Raw genomic sequence first — 23143 nt, forward strand, 5'->3', positions numbered from 1 at the left:
TCTAAAGTTGTCTACATTTGTTCCCTAAGTAGGGATTTAATTTTGGCTTGATCATAGGATCATCTCATCAATGGAGATGATCCTTGTAGATCCAAGCCTTGAGGTCCATTCATGCTCAACTCATTTAAAATAAAATGAAAGAGGGGTGATAGAAGAGGGAAGAAGATAGAGAGGCAAAAAGGGGGGAGGTGTTGATTGCTCCCACCTTGTACTCTTGGACTTCTTCTTCTTTCTTCTTCTTCTTTCTTCTTTGAATTCTCTTTAGTCCTTGGTGAGTTGAGAGTGAAGTTCTTAGAGTGTGTTATGAGAGAATAGTGAGGAGGAGTAGATAGAGTAGATTTTTTTCTTATGGAGACTAGGTGTCACCCTTTCTGGGGTGAGAGGGGAGGTATTTATAGGTGTTTGGAGGGGGTTTGGGGGTATAATGGGGTTAAAATGTGAGAGAAGGGGTAATGGTATAGGATTTAGGAGTAAGGGGTGTGAAATTTAAGGTGAAATGGAGGGTAAATGTGTAAAATGAATGAAAATGGGTGAGGTTTAGACCCAAATGGGTTGGATCCTACCCGAACCCATTTGGGTAGAGTGTTGGATGGTTTGACATGAGTGATGGTTGGTGGTGGAGTGGGGGTGTAAGAGAGTGGTTTAGAGAATGAGTGTTAGGTTGGTTGATGAGGTGAGGTGTGTAGATTTAGGGGAATGGGTTGTGTAAGAGGTTGTTAAGTTAGTTTTTGGGAGGAGAAAGGAGATAATGCCATGTGGCAATCATGATGAGAGGGTGAGGAATGAGATTGGTTGATTGGTTGATGGGGGTTGTTTGATTAGGAAGAGAGAAATGGGTTAGTTGATTGATGATGAAGGAAGTATGGGTTGAGTTGATTTTATTGGAGTGGTAGAGGTATGGGTGGTGATGTGGGTGGTTGATGATGTTAGAGGATGGGGATAGGTTAGGTTAGGGTAGGGTATGGGTTGAGGTGATTTTGGAGAGAGATGAGATGGGTTAGATGGGTTGTTTAGAGCATGGTGATGGGAGTGGGTGATTGGATGAGGGAGGTGAAGGGTGGTGATGACAAGTGTCATCTTTTGATGTTGAGGGGTTGATTGGTTGATGTGAGTAAGGGTTGATGGGTTGGGTTGTGGGTTGGATAGTGAATGGGATATGGATAGTGGTTAGAGGGCTTTTTTATGGATTGGGCTTAGGCTTATAGGAGATGTAGGTTGTTTTGGATTGGACAAGGCTCATTTTGGATTGAATTTTGATAAGGTAGGTTGGTTTTAAGGTTTAAATGATGTAGGATTGATTTTTAGCTTAGGGGTGAGGTGAATAAATTCTAAAAATGAGTTAATGGTTCGTGGGCCTTGAATGGGTTTAAGGTGTTTGTGGATTTGGAGATGGAACGATGAAGGTTGGATGAAGGGGTAGGCATCCCAAGTCTCGCATTTTATTTTTTGATTTTTTTTTATTTTTTGAAACTATTGATTTAATCAAAATGCCATGTGTTGGCGAATCGGGCTTTTGGGCCCGTTGGGGAATTTATCGATTCTTTGTACGTGAGCGTGAAGCGACGATGTTGAACAGGTGTGGGATGGGTCACTACCTTTTTTGCGGGTCCTTGAGACCACGGGGTGGTCTTAGGGGCATTGATTTAACCGTGGTTACTACTTTTGGTGTTTTGGGCCTTAGGGGCCCGTTGGCCCCTTTTGTTGGGAAATCGGTATTCTGCGTGGAGCGGGGTAGACGGGAGCGTGCCGAACCCTTTTGGTGGACCTACTAACCCATTGAAAGGTGTTAGTGGCTTGGGTTTCGGCGAAAATATCATTTTCCGATGATTCGGGCCATTGAGGCCCGTTAGTCGAACTTATTGAATTGTTTTTGGGCCCCTTCGAGTGAGGGCCCGTTCAAATCGAGGTGTCTACAGCTGCCCTTCTTTGTAGGAATTTCGTGCAAAGAACTGCAAAGAATAGACCAAACCCCTATTTGTACGGGCCCGACGAAATTTTGCAAAACACGACTTCGAATTATCGGTTGAATTGATGACTTTTGCATAAAAATGGTTACTCAAGCACGGGGTCTGACAGAGTTACCTTATTGATTCATTGGTCTCGATGGCGCGGAGCTCGTGTGAGACCTTGGATTTGATGAAGATTTGGTGATTTTAAAATTTGGGTATTTCTCGGTCGTGTTTTAACAAATCGAAATTGAGTACAACTCGAAAGGTTTTTTTGATTTTTGATTTTTGATTGATTTTTTTTTTTTTTTTGATTTTTTTTTTTGATTTTTGATTTTTGATTTTTGATTTTTGATTTGGTTATCGAATGGGGCTTCGATTTTGACTAATCCGTGCTCAAGGCACGGATAGTTTTTTTTTTGCCTTCATCCGTGTTTTGGGCACGGACCAGAATGATTTACTTAACCTTCCATCCTGCCCTAACATCTCACTTTCGCTTTTACTTCCCTTTTTCACTTTTGGCCGATTTTTACTCTTCTTCTTCCCTCAAAGCTTCTTCTCAAGCTCTATGGAGGTGTCATCCACTCTTCCCCATTTGAAAAGGTATGGCATTGTTGATTCTTTTTTGAGTAGTTGGATAGCTAGCATGGACAATGATGATAGAGCTCGATGGTGCTTGAACAAGTTGGGATTCACCCTCTCGTTGCCTAAGGTCCCATTGCAATGGGGTTTGATTGAGGCTATGTTGGGGTATTGGATTCCCGAGCTTAATCTTTTCTGGTTTGGGGTACATGAAATGACTCCCACTATCGAGGGATTTGAAGTATTGTTGGGGCTTGAGATATCGGGTCTCGTCGTGATTCCGCCTTTGCGTGATGGGTTCCGAAGTGAGGCTTCCGATTTTTTGGGTATAAATCGCAGATTTTTGAAGATTCCGGATGGCGGATCGGTTTTGAAGACAATGTCCAAGTCTTTTTTGGTGGACCGCCTCACGGATCCCTCGAAGCCTCTGATTCATTTTAATGCTCTTACTTTGATGGCGGTGAGTCAACTCTTGTTCCCGAGTGGCAGAGACATCATAGATCTTTCTCTTATTCACGTTGTGCAACAAGTCCGGGAGGGACGCCGGTTGGCCCCGATGCTTTTAAGTGGAATATTCCAATCTCTCACGACTTGTTCTTTGGGCCACGATCGAACTTTTCGAGGATTTGCTCCCCTCCTGCAGGTAAATTCCATTTTAGTTTGGATTAAAATTTTGAATTAGAATTTATTAGTTTCCCCAGTTTTAGAATACTCCTGTTATTGTAGCTCTGGTTCATGGATCATCTGGCTTCAACTGAAGTGGTTAATCGCCCCTTTTGCATGAATGCCGATCTCGTACTTATGATGTTGAAGCGAGTTGCTCCTTTTATCTCAGGCGGCAAAGAAGAATGGTATTCTTTTGTCGGCAACCTTGATGATGAGGAAGTGAGATGGGTTGGTGCCTTCCAACCTCGAGGGTCCCCCGTGATTGCTTTTGATGGGGCTCGTTTCCTTGTTTTGATTGGTCTTCACGAGGCAACTCATTACGTACCACTTCGGGTTCTTCGTCAATTTGGCTATGACCAAGGCGTGCTCCTCCCGGAAAATTTTAATGAGTTGGTTGGTCCGTTGTCGACTACACTTTTGAGACGACTCATGAAAGAATGGGGTCGGGTTGAGGTTCTGAGTCGACCCATCTTTGCAGCACACCAGTTCTCGGCATACTTGCATTGGATTCAAGAGCTTGTTTCTGGGAGACCATCGGTATCCATAATTCCTCGGACACGCCCTGGCACTTCATCTTTCTTTGATTACCGAGATCGAGTTAAAGAGTCTCAAGCTGATCATCGTCGAATTCAGGCTATCTGGCTCAAATCCGAAAAGAAGATGCAGAAAGAGATTGCTCGACTGACATCTGCCCTTGCCCAGTCCAGAAGTGGTGATAGTAATGAAGTAGCTAGGCTTTGAGCTGAGGTTGATGAGTTGAGGGATCAACTTGCCCAGTGTCCTCATTTTAAGGACTTTGCAGCATACTTGGTGAGTCGTGATGCTTCAGATGCCGAGAAAGTGATGGTGAGTCAGGCTGCCCGGATCCGTGCTTTGGAGGAACGCCTTGACTCCTTTTTCATTTCTCACCATGACATTTGATTGACTGCGTTGTATTCGCCCTTGTCTTTTTTTTTTTTTTTTTTTTGTATTTTCTTTTCCTTATGCGGATGTATGCAAAATGTCGAAGGACTAATGCAAAGAAAATAGGTTTTGTACTTACTTGGCCTCAGGTATATCTATTGTTCTTGAAAACTTGAGGTTTTGTTGAATACATTCTAGATTTGTCATCATTGGCCAAAATAGTAGTTTTGAAATACAATTTTGTGAAATGCCTTTATCAAATGAGTGCGATAAATTCAGAGTTTGTAAAATCTTTGGTTGTGACGATTTTGGTGTTTTTGCCCAACACGGGTGATGCAGATGTCAATTATACTTTTGGTTCCTTTAGAATCATTCCCAGTGCCCTGGTGTCGGAAGGTCGTTATCCGTTTGGGGTCTCGGAGTTTTTGGATGGATTTTGCCGTTCACAGTTTATACTCTTGCGGGCCAGGAGTTTTTTTTTTTTTTTTTTGCCCTTATTGCCCCTGGTGCCAGTTACGGTTTTCACCAGACCCAGTTTCCACATTTTTGCGCATCGACGTCCTTTTTGGGATTTTCATCGTGCCGGTGGCTTTGATCTTGCCATAGTCTGATTCTTTTACTCATAGCGTCCTTTCGGATTTTCACTATGCCCTTTCAGACTATGCTTGTATCTTTAGATTTTTACATTACAATTCTGTTCGGAGTCTCTGTGTCTCTGTGGCTTGGTGACTCAAGTTGAGCTGCGAGATCGGCGACTCTACTCTTGTAGTGGTACTCTTTCTCGAGTAATAGATCTGGATTCCCCTCTCGAGTTTTCCAACGACTAATAAGACTTCGGAGATCCGGACCAAGTCGCAAGATCATTGATGCTGTCATTGTCACTGGGTTGCCCTAGGACATTCCCTGATCAAAAAGGACTTTTGTTGGGACGAAACGTTGGCTTAGGCTAGTGGTGGTGAAAGGTTACAAAAAGGATTAAGGTCTAGATATATTAGAGCGGTTTAGACATGGGGCTTATCTATTTTTGTTTCGAAAAGGTGATCTGCATCTCCTCCCAGCGTCTCTCGAACTTGTTTAGGCTGGAGATTTGGGTCGAGCTCAGATCAAGTGTCCGAGTTCTTTTTTTTTTTTTTTTTTTGTATTTTGTATTTTGTATTTCTTTTTGTATATTTTTTTTGTATTTTTAGCCGTTCACAGTTTATCCTCATGCGGGCCAGGAGTAGCTGGATGCTTTTGTTTTGATGATGATCTCTTTTTTTTTTTTTTTTTTTTTTTTTTTTGACTTACCCCTGTCTTAGGTTAAGAAATGAACGTGATGGCTCAAAAAGGGTTGACTAGGGTTAGATTTGTTGGTTTAGAACAGCAAAGATGGCCTTTCGTCATTTCAGGGTCAATTCTTAGGCGTAGTATTTTTTGACAGTGTCAGCATTGATCGGTTGCGGGAAGACTTGTCCGTCCATCTCCGTGAGGATCAGAGCTCCTCCCGTCATCACCTTCTTCACGATGAATGGTCCCTCATAGTTCGGTCTGAATTTTCCTCTGGCGTCTTCTTGGATCGGCAAGATCTTCTTTAATACAAGGTCTCCAGGCGAGAAATCCCTAGGCTTGACTTTCTTATTGTAGGCACGAGCTATTCGCCTCTGATAAATTTGCCCATGGCAAATGGCTGCGAGCCGCTTTTCTTCGATTAGATTTAACTGGTCGATCCGAGCTTGGATCCATTTGATTTCATCTAATTTTGTTTCTTTTAAGATTCGGAGGGAGGGAATCTCCACCTCTACGGGTAAGACTGCTTCCATTCCGTAGACCAATGAATATGGAGTTGCCCCGATCGAGGTTCTAAACGAAGTTCGATAGGCATGGAGTGCAAAAGGCAACATGTCGTGCCAGTCTTTGTATGTAATTGCCATCTTCTCGATAATCTTCTTAATATTTTTGTTGGCTGCCTCAACTACTCCGTTCATTTTAGGTCTGTATGGTACGGAGTTGTTGTGAGTGATCTGGAAATCTTCGCACATCTTGACCATATCCCTGTTTTTGAAGTTCTTAGCGTTGTCAGTTACTAACCCGCTGGGAAGTCCATACATGCAGACGATGTTATTCTTGACAAATTTCAGGACGTTGCTTTTGGTGACGTTGGCATATGACGCAGCTTCTACCCATTTGGTGAAGTAATCGATAGCCACTAGGATGAAGCGATGTCCATTTGCAGCTTTTGGCGAGATTGGCCCGATGACATCCATTCCCCAGAGGGAGAAGGGCCAGGGGGTAGTCAGGTTATGCAACTCCGAAGGCGGGGCATTGATTTTGTTGGCGTAGATTTGGCATAGATGGCATTTGCGAACATGCTGGTAGCAGTCACTTTCCATTGTCGACCAATAATACCCCATCCGCATGATCTTCTTTGCTAGCATGTGGCCATTCATATGAGGTCCACAAACTCCACCATGTACAGTTTTGATCAATCGCTTTGCCTCGGCTTCTGCAACGCATCGGAGTAAGACCTCGTGGTGTGACTTTTTGTACAGGATGCCATTGCTGATAAAAAATTATCCTGCCAATCTCTGAATGGTTCTGCGATCGTTAGGCGTTGCATCTGAGGGAAGGGTTCGATCTTCGAGATATGTTTTGAGGTCTGAGTACCAAGTTTTTTCTTCAGGTTCTTCTACTTCGACGGGTAAACAATAGGCTGGCTCGTCCTGAATTCCAATCTCAATCGGGTCAATGACCAGACCTTCTGAGATACTAATCATGGAAGCAAGGGTAGCTAGTGCATCGGCGAACTGGTTCTTCGCTCTAGGCATGTAGGTGAATGAGATTCTGCAAAAGTGTGAGCTTAGTTCCTCTAGATACTCATGGTAAGGGACCAGTCTCTGTTCTCGAGTTTTCCATTCTCCGGTCGTCTGATAGACTACCAGGCTTGAATCTCCGAAAACATCAATCTCGTCTACTTCAAAATCTAATGCTGCTTTTAGCCCTGCTATGCATGCTTCGTATTCGGCTTCGTTGTTAGAGCATTGAAATTTCAATCTGATTGCGATCGGTACATGGGACCCGTCTGGTTTAATCAAGACTGCTCCTATTCCGTTTCCTTTCTGATTAGCTGCTTCGTCGAAGCACATTTTCCAACCAGGTTCTTCGTCATCATCATTTTCAATCTCGACAAACAGTATGGTTTCATCCGGGAAATTTGTTTTTAACGGCTCATAATCAGGCAACGGGTGCTTGGCGAGGTGGTCGGCGATGGCTTGCCCTTTGATGGCTTTTTGGGTGACATAGGTGATGTCGAATTCTGATAACAATAACTGCCATTTCGCCGTGCGGCCTGTTAGTGTTGGTTTTTCGAATAGGTACTTCAGGGGGTCCATCCTGGCGATAAGCATAGTCGAGTAGCTGAGCAAATAATGGCGTAGTCGTTGAGATGCCCAAACCAATGCACAGCAAGTCTTTTCGAGTGTCGAGTATTTTGCTTCGTAGTCGGTGAATTTCTTGCTGAGATAGTAGATGGCCTGTTCTTTCCGCCCTGATTCATCGTGTTGTCCTAGCACACACCCCATAGATGTCTCTTGCACCGAGATGTACATTAACAGAGGTCGTCCTGGCGTAGGAGGGACTAACACTGGTGGATTGAGCAGATATTGCTTGATTTTATCAAATGCTTCTTGACAGTCTTTGTTCCACTTCTTTGGCGTATCTTTCCTTAATAGCTTGAAGACTGGCTCACAGATAGGCGTGAGCTGAGCAATGAAACGGTTAATGTATTGTATCCTTCCCAGGAAGCCCCGGACGTCCTTTTCTGTAACGGGTGCCTTCATTTCTAGGATGTATTTAGTCTTTGTTGGATCTATTTCAATGCCCCTTCTGCTGACGACGAATCCCAGCAGCTTGCCTGATGTTGCCCCGAATACGCATTTCGCTGGATTTAGCCTTAAGCTGTACTTCCTCAGCCTGTCGAACAACTTCTTTAGATTGACCAAATGATTTTCCTCAATGCCAGACTTAGCAATCATGTCATCTACGTAGACCTCCATTTCTTTATGGATCATGTCATGGAATAACGCGGTCATCGCCCGTTGGTAAGTCGCCCCCGCGTTCTTTAACCCGAACGGCATGACTTTGTAGTGGAAAGTACCCCATGGTGTGATGAATGTTGTCTTTTCTTGGTCTTCTTCTGCCATCTTTATCTGGTTATAGCCTGAGAAGCCATCCATGAATGAGAACATGCCATGCCCTGCTGTACTATCAACTAAAGTGTCGATGTGTGGTAGTGGAAAATCATCCTTAGAGCTGGCTTTGTTCAAGTCTCGATAGTCGACACACATCCGTACTTTTCCGTCCTTCTTGGGTACTGGTACAATGTTAGCTAGCCACTCTGGGTACGTAGAGACTGCAAGAAATCCCGCTTCGAACTGCTTCATGACCTCATCTTTGACCTTGAGGGTCCATTCTGGTTTCAGTCTTCTCAACTTCTGTTTGATTGGCTTACTTCCGGAAGCAATGGGTAGCTTGTGTACAACGAGATTGGTATCTAACCCAGGCATATCTCTGTATGACCATGCGAAGACGTCCTGATAATTTCGTAGACATTCGACCATTTCCTCTTTTTGTTGTGATGTTAGTAAAGCCCCAATTTTGACAATTCGTGGGTCCTCTTCGGTACAGAGATTAATTGAGTCTGTATCCTCGATGTTTGGCTGAACACCTCTTTCGTGGCGTTCTACCAAGTCTTTGATTTCTTTGGGAGGGTATTCCATTTCGTCCTCAGACTCTTCTTCTATCCCCATGAGGTCGAAGTCGAGTTCAAGATTGAAATCATACTCGTCCTTTTCAAACTCTGTTTTATCTGAATACTCATTTGATGGAGACAGATCCCTTGAAAACTCTTTTTGAGAAATATCTATTTTTTTTTTATTTTGAAAGTTTTTTGATTTTTTTGATTTTTGAGAAATTTTTACCTTTTGAGAAATATTTATTTTTTTGTGATTTTCTGGATACCTGAAATAAGAAGAACAACCATGCAAATTTGTTAATAAAGGTAGGGAGCCCCCAAAACAATCTTCGCCCGAGGACGAGGGCTCATTATGATCCTCGGGCAAATTGAAGTCGCCTAATGGCGTTTTTTTTTTTTTTTTTTTTTTTTTTTTTTTTTTTTGGAGGCCTCGACCGCCTCAAGTGTCAATGGGAATTCCTCCCAGTTGTGCAATGTCTCCCCTTCTCTGAGGGGGCGGATGAGATGAGTAAATGATTCGTTGGATGATTTGGTTGGTGGTTCGGAGATCACCATGATCTCCGATTGAATGTTGTCAGGTTGGGGCATAATCCCTGATGAAAATGGTGAGTTGTTCTCTTGGTTGGTAGTAACCTCCACTTTAATAGGCTTTGGAGCAATCTCTGATGACTTTCATCAGAATCCCCATTGAATAGCACATCAATGCCTTTCGATTATCTTTAGTAGTGCTGTTATCTGCGGGTCGATACCTGATGCTTCGGTCACTGGAGGTTGTGCCGGTTCGGAAGAACTCATGGTGACGGCGGATGACCGGAGAAAATAGGGAGGCACTTCTGGCTGCTTGTATTTCTTTCGTTTGGCCACTATCTTATTCACAAAAAATGAGGATGCATGATGTTTTATTAGATTAGGTAAAGTTGTTTATTGTGTGTTTTGACGAAGTGGTAATTGCTCGCTGCGGAGCTGGTATCAACACGGAGTTGGTAAAATATTTTACAAAAGAATTACATCAGCGCAGGACTGGCATCGACACGGAGTCGGCATCAACACAGAGTTGGCATCAGCACGGAGCTGGTATCGACACAGAATCGGAAGAACATTTTGAAAGCAGAATTATCTCAACACGGAGCTGGCACCGACACGGAGTCGGGAAACTATTTTGAAAAAGAAATTTCATCAGCACGGAGCTGGCATCGACACGGAGTCGGGAAAATATTTTGAAAAAGTAATTTCATCAGCACGGAGCTGGCATCGACACGGAGTCGGGAAAATATTTTGAAAAAGTAATTTCATCAGCACGGAGCTGGCATCGACACGGAGTCGGGAAACTATTTTGAAAAAGTAATTTCATCAGCACAGAGCTGGCATCGACACGGAGTCGGGAAACTATTTTGAAAAAGTAATTTCATCAGCACGGAGCTGGCATCGACACGGAGTCGGGAAAATATTTTGAAAAAGTAATTTCATCAGCCGGAGCTGGTATCGACACAGAGTCGGGAAAATATTTTGAAAAAGTAATTTCATCAGCACGGGGCTGGCATCGACACGGAGTCGGGAAAAAATTTTGAAAAAGTAATTTCATCAGCACGGAGCTGGCATCGACACGGAGTCGGGAAACTATTTTGAAAAAGTAATTTCATCAGCACGGAGCTGGCATCGACACGGAGTCGGGAAAATATTTTGAAAAAGTAATTTCATCAACACGGAGCTGGCATCGACACGGAGTCGGGAAAATATTTTGAAAAAGTAATTTCATCAGCCGGAGCTGGCATCGACACAGAGTCGGGAAAATATTTTGAAAAAGTAATTTCATCAGCACGGGGCTGGCATCGACACGGAGTCGGGAAAATATTTTGAAAAATTAATTTCATCAGCACGGAGCTGGCATCGACACGGAGTCGGGAAACTATTTTGAAAAAGTAATTTCATCAGCACGGAGCTGGTATCGACACGGAGTCGGGAAAATATTTTGAAAAAGTAATTTCATCAACACGGAGCTGGCATCGACACGGAGTCGGGAAAATATTTTGAAAAAGTAATTTCATCAGCACGGAGTTGGCATCGACACGGAGTCGGGAAACTATTTTGAAAAGGTAATTTCATCAGCACGGAGCTGGCATCGACACGGAGTCGGGAAAATATTTTGAAAAAGTAATTTCATCAGCACGGAGCTGGCATCGACACGGAGTCGGGAAAATATTTTGAAAAAGTAATTTCATCAGCATGGAGCTGGCATCGACACGGAGTCGGGAAAATATTTTGAAAAAGTAATTTCATCAGCCGGAGCTGGCATCTACACGGAGTCGGGAAAATATTTTGAAAAAGTAATTTCATCAGCACGGGGCTGGCATCGACACGGAGTCGGGAAACTATTTTGAAAAAGTAATTTCATCAGCACGGAGCTGGCATCGACACGGAGTCGGGAAAATATTTTGAAAAAGTAATTTCATCAGCACGGAGCTGGCATCGACACGGAGTCGGGAAAATATTTTGAAAAAGTAATTTCATCAGCATGGAGCTGGCATCGACACGGAGTCGGGAAAATATTTTGAAAATGTAATTTGATCAGCACGGAGCTGGCATCGACATGGAGTCGGGAAAATATTTTGAAAAAGTAATTTCATCAGCACGGAGCTGGTATCGACACGGAGTCGGGAAAATATTTTGAAAAAGTAATTTCATCAGCACGGAGCTGGCATCGACATGGAGTCGGGAAAATATTTTGAAAAAGTAATTTCATCAGCACGGAGCTGGCATCGACACGGAGTCGGGAAACTATTTTGAAAAAGTAATTTCATCAGCACGGAGCTGGCATCGACACGGAGTCGGGAAACTATTTTGAAAAAGTAATTTCATCAGCACGGAACTGGCATCGACACGGAGTCGGGAAAATATTTTGAAAAAGTAATTTCATCAGCAGGGAGCTGGCATCGACACGGAGTCGGGAAACTATTTTGAAAAAGTAATTTTATCAGCACGGAGCTGGCATCGACACGGAGTCGGGAAACTATTTTGAAAAAGTAATTTCATCAGCACGGAGCTGGCATCGACACGGAGTCGGCATCGACACGGAGTCAGAAAAAATATTTTGAAAAGGTAATTTCATCAGCACGGAGTCGGGATCGACACGGAGTCGGAAAAAATATTTTGAAAAGGTAATTTCATCAGCACGGAGCTGGCATCGACACGGAGTCGGCATCGACACGGAGTCGGAAAAAATATTTTGAAAAGGTAATTTCATCAGCACGGAGTCGGGAAAAATATATATATATTTTTAAAAGTAATTTCTGAGGTAAATCGAGTTGGAATAACTCATATTTGGTAGCCTCCAATTCAGTTTTATGAAATCATCGTCGGCCAGGTGGATCTCCAAGGAAGAGGCGGCGCACAATGGCACTCTTAAATCACCTTGTTCCCTGAATAGACGTGGTCTATCCCCCTCGTATCAACAGGGTAAGATCTTTCTAGGCACCGACTTTGATCAAGGACTGCAATTAGTGCTTTCTGAAATCCTTTGTTTTTTGTTTTGTTTTGTTTTTTTTTTTTTTTGAATTCACTTGGATTTGATTGATTGGTTGTTATCTTTGCTAGATCGTGAACTTGGTTCGAAATCGGGTCTAGATCCGGGTCTTAGGCCTAGTCAAAACGGATCCAGGTTGTAGTCCCAATTGAAAAGGATTTGGATCTGGGTCGAAGACCATGTTTGAAATGGATCTGGGTTGTAAACCCAGTTTGAAAACGGATCTAGGTCGCAAACCCGGTTGAAAATGGGTCTGGGTCGTGGACCCAGTTTGAATGGATCTGGGTCGTGGACCCAGTTTGGACGGATCTGGGTTGTGAACCCAGTTTGAATGGATCTGGGTCGTGGACCCAGTTTGGAAATGGATCTGGGTCGTGGACCCAGTTGGGCGACTCTGGGTTGTGAACCCAGTTTGAAAATGGATCTGGGTCGTGGACCCAGTTGGGCGGATCTGGGTTGTGAACCCAGTTTGAATGGATTTGGGTCGTGGACCCAGTTTGAATGGATCTGAGTCGTGGACCCAGTTTGGAAATGGATCTGGGTCGTGGACCCAGTTGGGCGGATCTGGATTGTGAACCCAGTTTGAATGGATCTGGGTCGTGGACCCAGTTGGGCGGATCTGGGCTGTGAACCCAGTTTGAATGGATCTGGGTCGTGGACCCAGTTGAACGGATCTGGATTGTGAACCCAGTTTGAATGGATCTGGGTCGTGGACCCAGTTGGGTTGGATCTGGTTTAGATGGGTACAAGTAGGGACCCGACTCACAAAATTGTTTCGAGTTGGCAAACCCGCAAACTCCTCCGTTCCTTTTTTTTTATTTTATTTTATTTTATTTTATTTATTTTTTATTTATTTATTTTTATTTTTATTTATTTATTTATTTTTTATATTTCTATATTTCTTTTCTTGAACATGATGCAACAAGCATTCTCTCCCCTTTACCTAGGGGAGGTGAGAAAGAAACAAAGATAAATCCTACGGTCTACGTGTGCCTCTTTGGGCTTACAACTTGGGCTTCGAGGCCCGAATACATCAAACACTTACAACTTTGCCTTGGGGGTCGATGTAACATTACAATTTTGTGTCCTAACTCATCTAGCCGGGCAAATGCATGAGTTTAATAGGTGGCTTCACGGCTACCCGATCTTCAAACCTCGATGCATACCGAAATACACACGTCGTTGGTTGGTGATCAGGTTTGATGTGTTCATTCCCGACACTTGAAATAACAATCTCAAGCCGTGGAACTACTAAGCATCGGGGCTAAGTATGTTATGGGTGGGGTGGCTTGGAAGTGAGGCTATGCTCGCAAGTGCACGTGTGCATTTTCATATTCATTATTTTTTTTCATCGACCCCCTTACAAACGTCATAAACAAGAATGTAAGTAAATATTACAATTGTGGATACAAGAATGTCATCGAAAGAACAACAAAATACACACAACAACAAGAAACAACATTAGTAAACTAAAAATCTATTTTTTTTTTTTCAAATGATTGAGTTACTCGCGAGGGATGAGCCGAAAAGTCCCCAGTGGAGTCGCCAGCTGTAGCTACGTGGTTTTCGTCGTTATGACGGCCACAACTACAAAATATTGGAGTCGCCACCATTCAAGTTGGAAGTGGGTGTGAATGGTCACCCGGTGTGTACCTATCGAAAAATTGCCATTTTTTGGCGTTAGTGACTCGCAACGGATAGGGTTGATCAAACCTAGAGGTTCGGGCAAGCAGCTCGGTTGGAGAAAAGGGAAGGTGTTAGGCACCCCTTTCTCCCCGCCACGTGGCGGTAACCTCAAATAACTCGGTCATTTTGATTTTTAAAAGAAAGTGGAAAGTGTGCCACATGGGTACATTTGTTCCCTAAGTAGGGATTTAATTTTGGCTTGATCATGGGATCATCTCATCAATGGAGATGATCCTTGTAGATCCAAGCCTTGAGGTCCATTCATGCTCAACTCATTTAAAATAAAATGAAAGAGGGGGGTGATAGAAGAGGGTAGAGAAAGGCAAAAAGGGGGGAGGTGTTGATTGCTCCCACCTTGTACTCTTGGACTTCTTCTTCTTCTTTTTCTTCTTCTTCTTCTTCTTTGAATTCTCTTTAGTCCTTGGTGAGTTGAGAGTGAAGTTCTTAGAGTGTGTTATGAGAGAGTAGTGAGGAGGAGTAGATAGAGTAGATTTTTTTCTTATGGAGACTAGGTGTCACCCTTTTTGGGGTGAGAGGGGAGGTATTTATAGGTGTTTGGAGGGGGTTTGGGGGTATAATGGGGTTAAAATGTGAGAGAAGGGGTAATGGTATAGGATTTAGGAGTAAGGGGTGTGAAATTTAAGGTGAAATGGAGGGTAAATGTGTAATGAATGAAAATGGGTGAGGTTTAGACCCAAATGGGTTGGATCCTACCCGAACCCATTTGGGTAGAGTGTTGGATGGTTTGACATGAGTGATGGTTGGAGGTGGAGTGGGGGTGTAAAAGAGTGGTTTAGAGAATGAGTGTTAGGTTGGTTGATGAGGTGAGGTGTGTAGATTTAGGGGAATGGGTTGTGTAAGAGGTTGTTAAGTTAGTTTTTGGGAGGAGAAAGGAGATAATGCCATGTGGCAATCATGATGAGAGGGTGAGGAATGAGATTGGTTGATTGGTTGATGGGGGTTGTTTGATTAGGGAGAGAGAAATGGGTTAGTTGATTGATGATGAAGGAAGTATGGGTTGAGTTGATTTTATTGGAGTGGTAGAGGTATGGGTGGTGATGTGGGTGGTTGATGATGTTAGAGGATGGGGATAGGTTAGGTTAGGGTAGGGTATGGGTTGAGGTGATTTTGGAGAGAGATGAGATGGGTTGTTTAGAGCATGGTGATGGGAGTGGGTGATTGGATGAGGGAGGTGAAGGGTGGTGATGACAAGTGTCATCTTTTGATGTTGAGGGGTTGATTGGTTGATGTGAGTAAGGGTTGATGGGTTGGGTTGTGGGTTGGATAGTGAATGGGGTATGGATAGTGGTTAGAGGGCTTTTTTATGGATTGGGCTTAGGCTTATAGGAGATGTAGGTTGTTTTGGATTGGACAAGGCTCATTTTGGATTGAATTTTGATAAGGTAGGTTGGTTTTAAGGTTTAAATGATGTAGGATTGATTTTTAGCTTAGGGGTGAGGTGAAAAAATTCTAAAAATGAGTTAATGGTTCGTGGGCCTTGAATGGGTTTAAGGTGTTTGTGGATTTGGAGATGGAACGATGAAGGTTGGATGAAGGGGTAGGCATCCCAAGTCTCGCATTTTATTTTTTGATTTTTTTTTATTTTTTGAAACTATTGATTTAATCAAAATGCCATGTGTTGGCGAATCGAGCTTTTGGGCCCGTTGGGGAATTTATCGATTCTTTGTACGTGAGCGTGAAGTGACGATGTTGAACAGGTGTGGGATGGGTCACTACCTTTTTTGCGGGTCCTTGAGACCACGGGGTGGTCTTAGGGGCATTGATTTAACCGTGGTTACTACTTTTGGTGTTTTGGGCCTTAGGGGCCCGTTGGCCCCTTTTGTTGGGAAATCGGTATTTTGCGTGGAGCGGGGTAGACGGGAGCGTGCCGAACCCTTTTGGTGGACCTACTAACCCATTGAAAGGTGTTAGTGGCTTGGGTTTTGGCGAAAATATCATTTTCCGATGATTCGGGCCATTGAGGCCCGTTAGTCGAACTTATTGAATTGTTTTTGGGCCCCTTCGAGTGAGGGCCCGTTCAAATCGAGGTGTTTACAACTATGATCTCATACTTCGTAACACGTGGCACATTGGTGGATCATTATTTATTAAATTTTGATTTTTAATTTTGGTTGATGGTTTATGTTACAATTTTAATTTTGATTTGATTTTAATTTGATGGATTAATTATGTTTCATTTTTCGATCTTGATTGGTTGGTTAAATTAAGATTTTAATTCGATTGGTTGATTAAGTTTTAAATTCAATTTGATTAATCGATTGGGTTTTAATTTCAATGTTAATTAGTTGATCGAATTTTAATTTAAATATTGATGGGTTGATTAAATTTTAGATTGAATGTTGATTTAAATTTTAATTGTTTAATTTTATTTGTTTGATTTTTAATTTGAGTTTTATTATTAATTGTTTGAATTTGAATTGTTTAATTTTTAATTTGAGTTTTATTTTTAATTTGTTTGAATTTGAATTGTTTAATTTTTAATTTGAGTTTTATTTTTACTTAGATTGAATTTTTAACTGGATTTTGATTTGTATTACTTTTTCCTAAGGTTTGGGATCTCTAAGTCGACTTTGGATGTTAAGGGGCATTTTAGTTATTTTTATGATTTTTCATAAATTTCTTCGATTTCATCGGTTTGGCCCCCGTTAGACTGGAAATTCTATTTTGAATGCAATGGAGGTACTTTTGAGACTTTCGGGGGTTCAAAATTTATGAGGGGTATTTTTGTCATTTTATTAAATTTTGTCCATTTTGGTGAATTTTGGCGTGAAGTTTCTTTGAGTCGCAACGTAATTATTTCTAAGTTTCGGGGTCATGTTTTTCTAGCGTAGCAAGGTCTCTAAGTTATCCAAATGTGTAGTGAACCTAAACGTACGTGCTTGCTAAATCGAGTGTATGGTGTAGCGATCCTAAGCGTGCGTAATTCTATGTCGCGTGTCGAGGAAAATAGTAGAATAAAATTAGAAAACAGAGGAAATTGAAAGGAAACTTCTCACAAGCTTTCGAGTTCTTTTGCACTCATCATTAGGAATCCAAAGCAACCGGGCAACGGATCACCAAGTTAGGCGGATGCAAAAATGGGGTGTCTACAGTTTGCCTATTAAAAGTCCAGATAAACCTTTTCTTTAATCAATTCATTTGAATTAGAATTTGCTAGTTTCTAATTTAAGTTGCCTGAAGCCCCATTTATTGCTTATTATCTTCAATGTCCTGATCCCCATGTGACAAGTTGCTTTCCTAAAACCTGATTTTGATCTTACAACAATAGAGACGATATTGATCAAGTAGTGGGTAGATCAAACGAAAGTGGAAAGCAGAGATCTTCAGAGATCATGACAATGGCTATGTCTGGTGGATAGGACTGAATAAGACCAATCCGTGCCTCGTTAATCAGATGTGATCCTTTCTTTTCTTTTTTGTTTTTTGTTTTTTTTTGTTTGTTTTAGATCTACAATTCAAAGTGGTCTTTTTCTTTGTTTGCCTGGCAGGAATGACTTCAACTTTCGTTCTTGGAGATGCCAACTTCTGGATTCTAGAAGTGTACAATGTACTTGTACATGGTATTGGAGACTTAAATTATATTATTGTCAACATTAGTACTTACTGTGATGATCATTGAGTATCCTCAAAACAAGTACTAGTTACTTATACACAATCTTCAATGAAAGTTATTTAGGCCGCAATCTAATTAACAAATTATGCCAAAGACACGTGTATCATTCCAAGGAAGGCATAGTGGAAATTATGTTTGTGAATACATCATTGGTAAGAGAGTTAGTAATGTTGAACACCAGTATTGTATTGATTAATCGAGGCAGCATGATGAGAGACATCAATACGCTGGTTGGCCAGTCTCCAAAGCAACTGTTTATCAATGGTGCTTAAGAGCGAACGACGCCAACTGGTTAGAAGAACCACGTGACAAGGGAGTTGTACATGCCAGTTGGCCAATCTCAGAGCAGTTGTTTACCAATGGTGCGCGAGGGCAAACAACATCAACTGGTTAGAAGAACCATGTGACGTAGGATTTGTACACTTCGATTGGCCAATCTCTAGAGAAGTTGTTTATTAATGGTGCTTAGGAACGGATAACGTCAACTGGTTAGAAGAACCACGTGCCGAAGGATTTGTCGCCAACAGATTAGGCTCGTGTCAAGGAGCATCGTCAACATTTTAAGCTTGTGTCGATGAGCGTTTATCAAACATTTTAGGTTGGAGCGTCGCCAACAGTTTAGACTAGTGTCGAGGAGCCTTGTCAAACAATTTAGGCTCGTGCCAAGGAGTATTGTCAAACAGTTTAGGCTCGTGCTAAAGAGCATTATCAAACAGTTTAAGCTCGTACTGGGGAGTATTGTCAAACAGTTTAGGCTCGTGCCGAGGAGCATTATTAAACAGTTTAGACTCGTGCCGAGGAGCATTATCAAATAGTTCAGGCTCGTGCCGATGATATCAAACATTTTAGGCTCGTGCTGAGGAGCATTATCAAATAGTTTAGGCTCGTATTGGGGAACATTGTCAAACAGTTTAGGCTCATGCCGAGGAGCATTGTCAAACACTTTAGGCTCATGCTAAGGAGTATTGTCAAACAGTTTAAGCTAGTGTTGGGGAGTATTGTCAAACAGTTTTGGCTCGTGCCGATGAGCATAATTCTTTTAGCATAGTATCGTTTGAGGAATTTGCCGTTGATTGGACCAAGACTTAATCATTTTGGTGTTACAAGAATGTACGCACCATTAGTGTATACATCTTTCACTGCATGAGGTCCATCCCATTTTAGATCAAACTTCTTTCCAGAACAGTGTGAGAGGATAATAAGTCGTTGTACGGCTAAGACTAGATCACCAACTTGAAAAATACGTGGTCGAACTTTTTTATTGAATGCATGTGATAGACGAGCTTGGTAACACTCTAGTCGTTGTTGTGCTTCCAATCTCTTTTCATCCAACGCTTCAAATTCAACCGGACGTAATTTGACATTCTCATTGTAGGTTAAACCTTCTTGGATCACAACCCTTAATGAAGGTATCTAGCATTCCAAAGGGAGAACCGCTTCAATTCCATAAATCAATGAGTAGGGTGTCTGTAGACACCCCATTTTTGCATTCGCCTGATTAATCAACTTGTCAACTCGATTACAACGGTTCCCAATTATGGATGTTTATTCCAATGCTTTATTTGTTACTAGATGTGTTTCAGAAATTCAGATGAGGTATCTCAAACTAACAAAACCTTATAAACCACGCTACGCTAGGAAAATATAACTTAAAAAACATAAAAATTATCATCTTACAGATAAAAAGAAGCTTCACGATAAAAATCACTAAAAAATAACCAAATTACCAAAATGCCCCTAACCTCAAAACATCCCTAGAGCCTACATTATGCTTAGAAAAATCATTTTAAACACATAAAATAACAAATCGAAATCAAATAAACCATTACGCCAATTTTCACAAAATTTAACAAAATTACGAAAATACCCCTTATAAAGTTCACGATCATTTCGCATAAAAAATTTCATAAATGACACAAATCGATAATCCCATCAAAATCCTTACAAAAAATTGATTCCAAAACATCCTGGAACATAAAAAATCGACTTAAAATGCAAAAAATCCTCTCCGAGGACAAAATGATAGTTTTATAATTTTAATAATTAAAAATTCTGAAATTAATAATTAAAATATTAATTAATGTAAAGTGAAATCCAAATTAAAATTAAAGTCAATCAAGTAAGACTAAATTCAAAATCTTAAAATCAATCAAGTAAGACTAAAGTCAAGATATTAAAGTCAATCAAGTAAGACTAAAGTTAAAATTTTAAAGTCAATTAAGTAAGACTAAAGTCAAAATCTTAAAGTCAATCAAGTGAGACTAAAAGTCAAAACCTAATAGAATTCTAATTAAATAATAATTTTATCTAAAATAATCATAATTAAATAATAACTCTATTTAAAACAATCCTAATTAAATAATAACTCTATTTAAAATAATTCTAATTAAAATATAACTCTACCTAAAATAATTATAATTAAACAATAACTCTTTCTAAAAGAATTATAATTAAACACGAACTCAATCAAAATAAGCACTTAAAAAAATCTATAAAAAGGGATCCCTCCAACTTATTTTTGTATGAAAAAATAAATCCTAGAAAAAGTAGGTCAAAAAGCTTCCCTAGCCTCCCATAAACCTTGATTTTGAAGCCCCGATTCCTTACCTAACATCTATACCCCAATTTTAGTTAAAAAAAACACCTAGAAACCCTTACAAAACACCCTAGAAATCCATAAAAAATTAGAAAAACTCATAAGGAGATACTTTATTTTGGAGATTCAAAACGAGTCCGGTGACAGAATGAAGCGAGGTGTGCTGTACGAAGAACTATTCTACCAGATCTGAGGGAACAAGACCGTTGTCTTTGTAAAGGTAAATGTTTAATTTTTTTTATTTATTAGGTCTTTTTAGCAATGTAGTTCTATTTGGGAATAAGTAGAGACCGACGTTTGCAAGGCAGGGTTGGTGCCTAACACCTTCCAACCCCGTAACGTAATCCTTGGACCCGTATTTTCTTTCGTAGATTAGTTGTCTTTATTTTTATAGTCAATGATCGGTTCCTAGACAGTAATAACTAGGTGGCGACACCCAAACCTCAAAGGTCAAAAGTGGATCTGCGCACCCTGTGGATCGAAGGCGCTTTCAATGACGACTCCACTGGGGACTTTTGAGGATCAAACTTGAAAAGCACCAAGTATGGGAACATTGCCATTTAGACCTAATTTTTTTATCTCATTTATTTTTTAGGTTTGTATTATATTCCCTCAACATTTTTTTAGCATATTATTTTGGTTCAATCAAGTATTATTTCTGTGGTTCAATTGAGGGTCGTTTAAGATGACCCAAAATAATGCGAGATTGCTTAGCCAACAACTACGCATTGGGATAAAAGTAGAAGTCCTTAAATTGAATCCCACTCAGGGTATTGATGCCCTTGATTCTCCTCATTTCTTCTTGGAGAGACTCAATTTGTTAGGCTACCTTTTCATCTATCATGCTCTTGGCCTTTATGACCCTATACTCACACTCGTCATCGATAATGACCATATGGGGTGATCGATTCTACGGAATATAAAGTGAGGCCTCCTGGTATCCCTAAACTATGGGTGCAGGGTAGTATGTGGTCCTTGTGGAGGTTGTTCCGGGAGATCCTGATTTGATCCCGATGCATAGTGTTGTGTTGTTAAAGCTTGTATGAAGCTGATTTTGGTTAGCATGACGCTTAACATTTTTTTTTGCCACTTAGTGATTTTCAATAGTGTTACAATCCTTACATCGATGTTTGATGTTTCGACAGCTACAGGCTGTGGTTAAAAATATAAGGAAATACAAAGATTCTTTTGGTTGTTTATACTTATTTTGTTTGGTCACCTATGGGTACAGAAGACAAAACGTTACTATCTTGTTTACAAAAAAAAAAAAATGCATGATATTTTATTAAGTCGGGTTAAGTTTTTATTTTTTATTTTTTTTAAAGTTCTTCGATGCGAAGTCGACATCAACACAGAGCTGGCATCAGCATGGAGCTGGATTGCACATTTTTGAAAATAATTATATCAACATAGGGCTAGCATCAACACGGAGTTAGTATTAGCATGGAGCTGGATTGCATATTTTGAGATGATTTCATTAACACGGAGATGGCATTAGCGCAAAGCTGGATTGCAATTTTTTTTTAAATAATTACATCAGCATAGAGTTAGCATCAACACGGAGTTGGCATCAACATGGAAATGGATTAATTTGAAAATAATGGATTACATCAACACATAGCTGCCATCAACGCGGAGTTGGTATAATTTGAAAATAATAGATTATATCAGCACGTGACTAGCATCAACACGGAGTTGGATTAATTTGAAAACAATGGATAACATCAATATGGGACTGACATCAATACGGAGTTGAAAAATATTTTGTAAAATCAGATTTTGCGAGTAAATCAAGTTGGATGAACACATTTTTTTTGTTAGCCTCCGATTCAGTTATCCAAAACCAAGATCGGCCAGTCAGATCCCCAAGAAAGAGGTGGCGCACAATACTTTCACAAGGGCATTCATAAATCACCTCGTTTTATTGAACAGACGTAATTTATTCCCCTCATATCACCAAGGCAAGATCGTTCTTAGGCACCAACTTTGATCAAGAAATGCAATTGGCGTTTTCAAATCATTTTTCTTTTTTCTTTATTTTGAATTTTTTTTTGAAAATATATTTTAATAGGAAGAATATTGAATTTATTTAAGTTAATCAGTCGATAGTCGACTTTATCGAATCATATATGAATCATGGACTCAGTTTGGGTTGAATTGGAAAATGGGCCCGATTTGGGTCAAATGTGGATTGTTGATCTGGTTTGGAATGGATACGGGTCGTGAAACTCGGTTCAAAATGGATATGGGTCCATTTGGATTGGATATGGGTGTGGACCCAATTTGTGATGGATATGGGTCCTTGACCCAATTTGGATTGGATATAGGTTGTTGATCCAGTTTGGATTGGATACGAGTCGCAGACCCGATTTGTGATGGATATGGGTCCTTGACTTGGTTTGGATTGGATAGGGGTCATAGACTCGATCCGGGGTTGACATAGGTGGTGGGCCCTACTCGGGTTGAACCACAAAATCGATTCGATTGGATAGTATCCCCTATATTTTTCCTTTTTATTTTTTCAAATGATCAATGGGAAACTTGAAGGTACGGTATCCTGTTTGTCTCTAGGTTTCAGGGTTTATTTGGTTGGTCGAGTAACCAATCATGGTTATATGTAGCGTAATAGGCCCGCTTGAGTCCCAAGGTCATAAAATGTTCTGATTCAGCTCATTGACGGACGATTTTTTTTTTTTTTTTTGAAATCATTGGTTAACAAAATCCATTTTGTTTAGTTTTCCAAAATTTGGGATTCTTCTAGAAGGTGCCATTAATATTCAAGCAAGGGTAGGGAAACCCCCTCAAAAAAAGTCTAGCCTGTGCTCATTTTGTTGTGCCACATTCATACTGATCTGTGTTTGGAGCATGGATAGAAGAAATA

The sequence above is a fragment of the Akebia trifoliata genome, chromosome 2 (assembly GCF_017979445.1).
Source record: "Akebia trifoliata isolate Shusen 1 chromosome 2, ASM1797944v1, whole genome shotgun sequence".
NCBI classification, from domain to species: Eukaryota; Viridiplantae; Streptophyta; class Magnoliopsida; order Ranunculales; family Lardizabalaceae; genus Akebia; species Akebia trifoliata.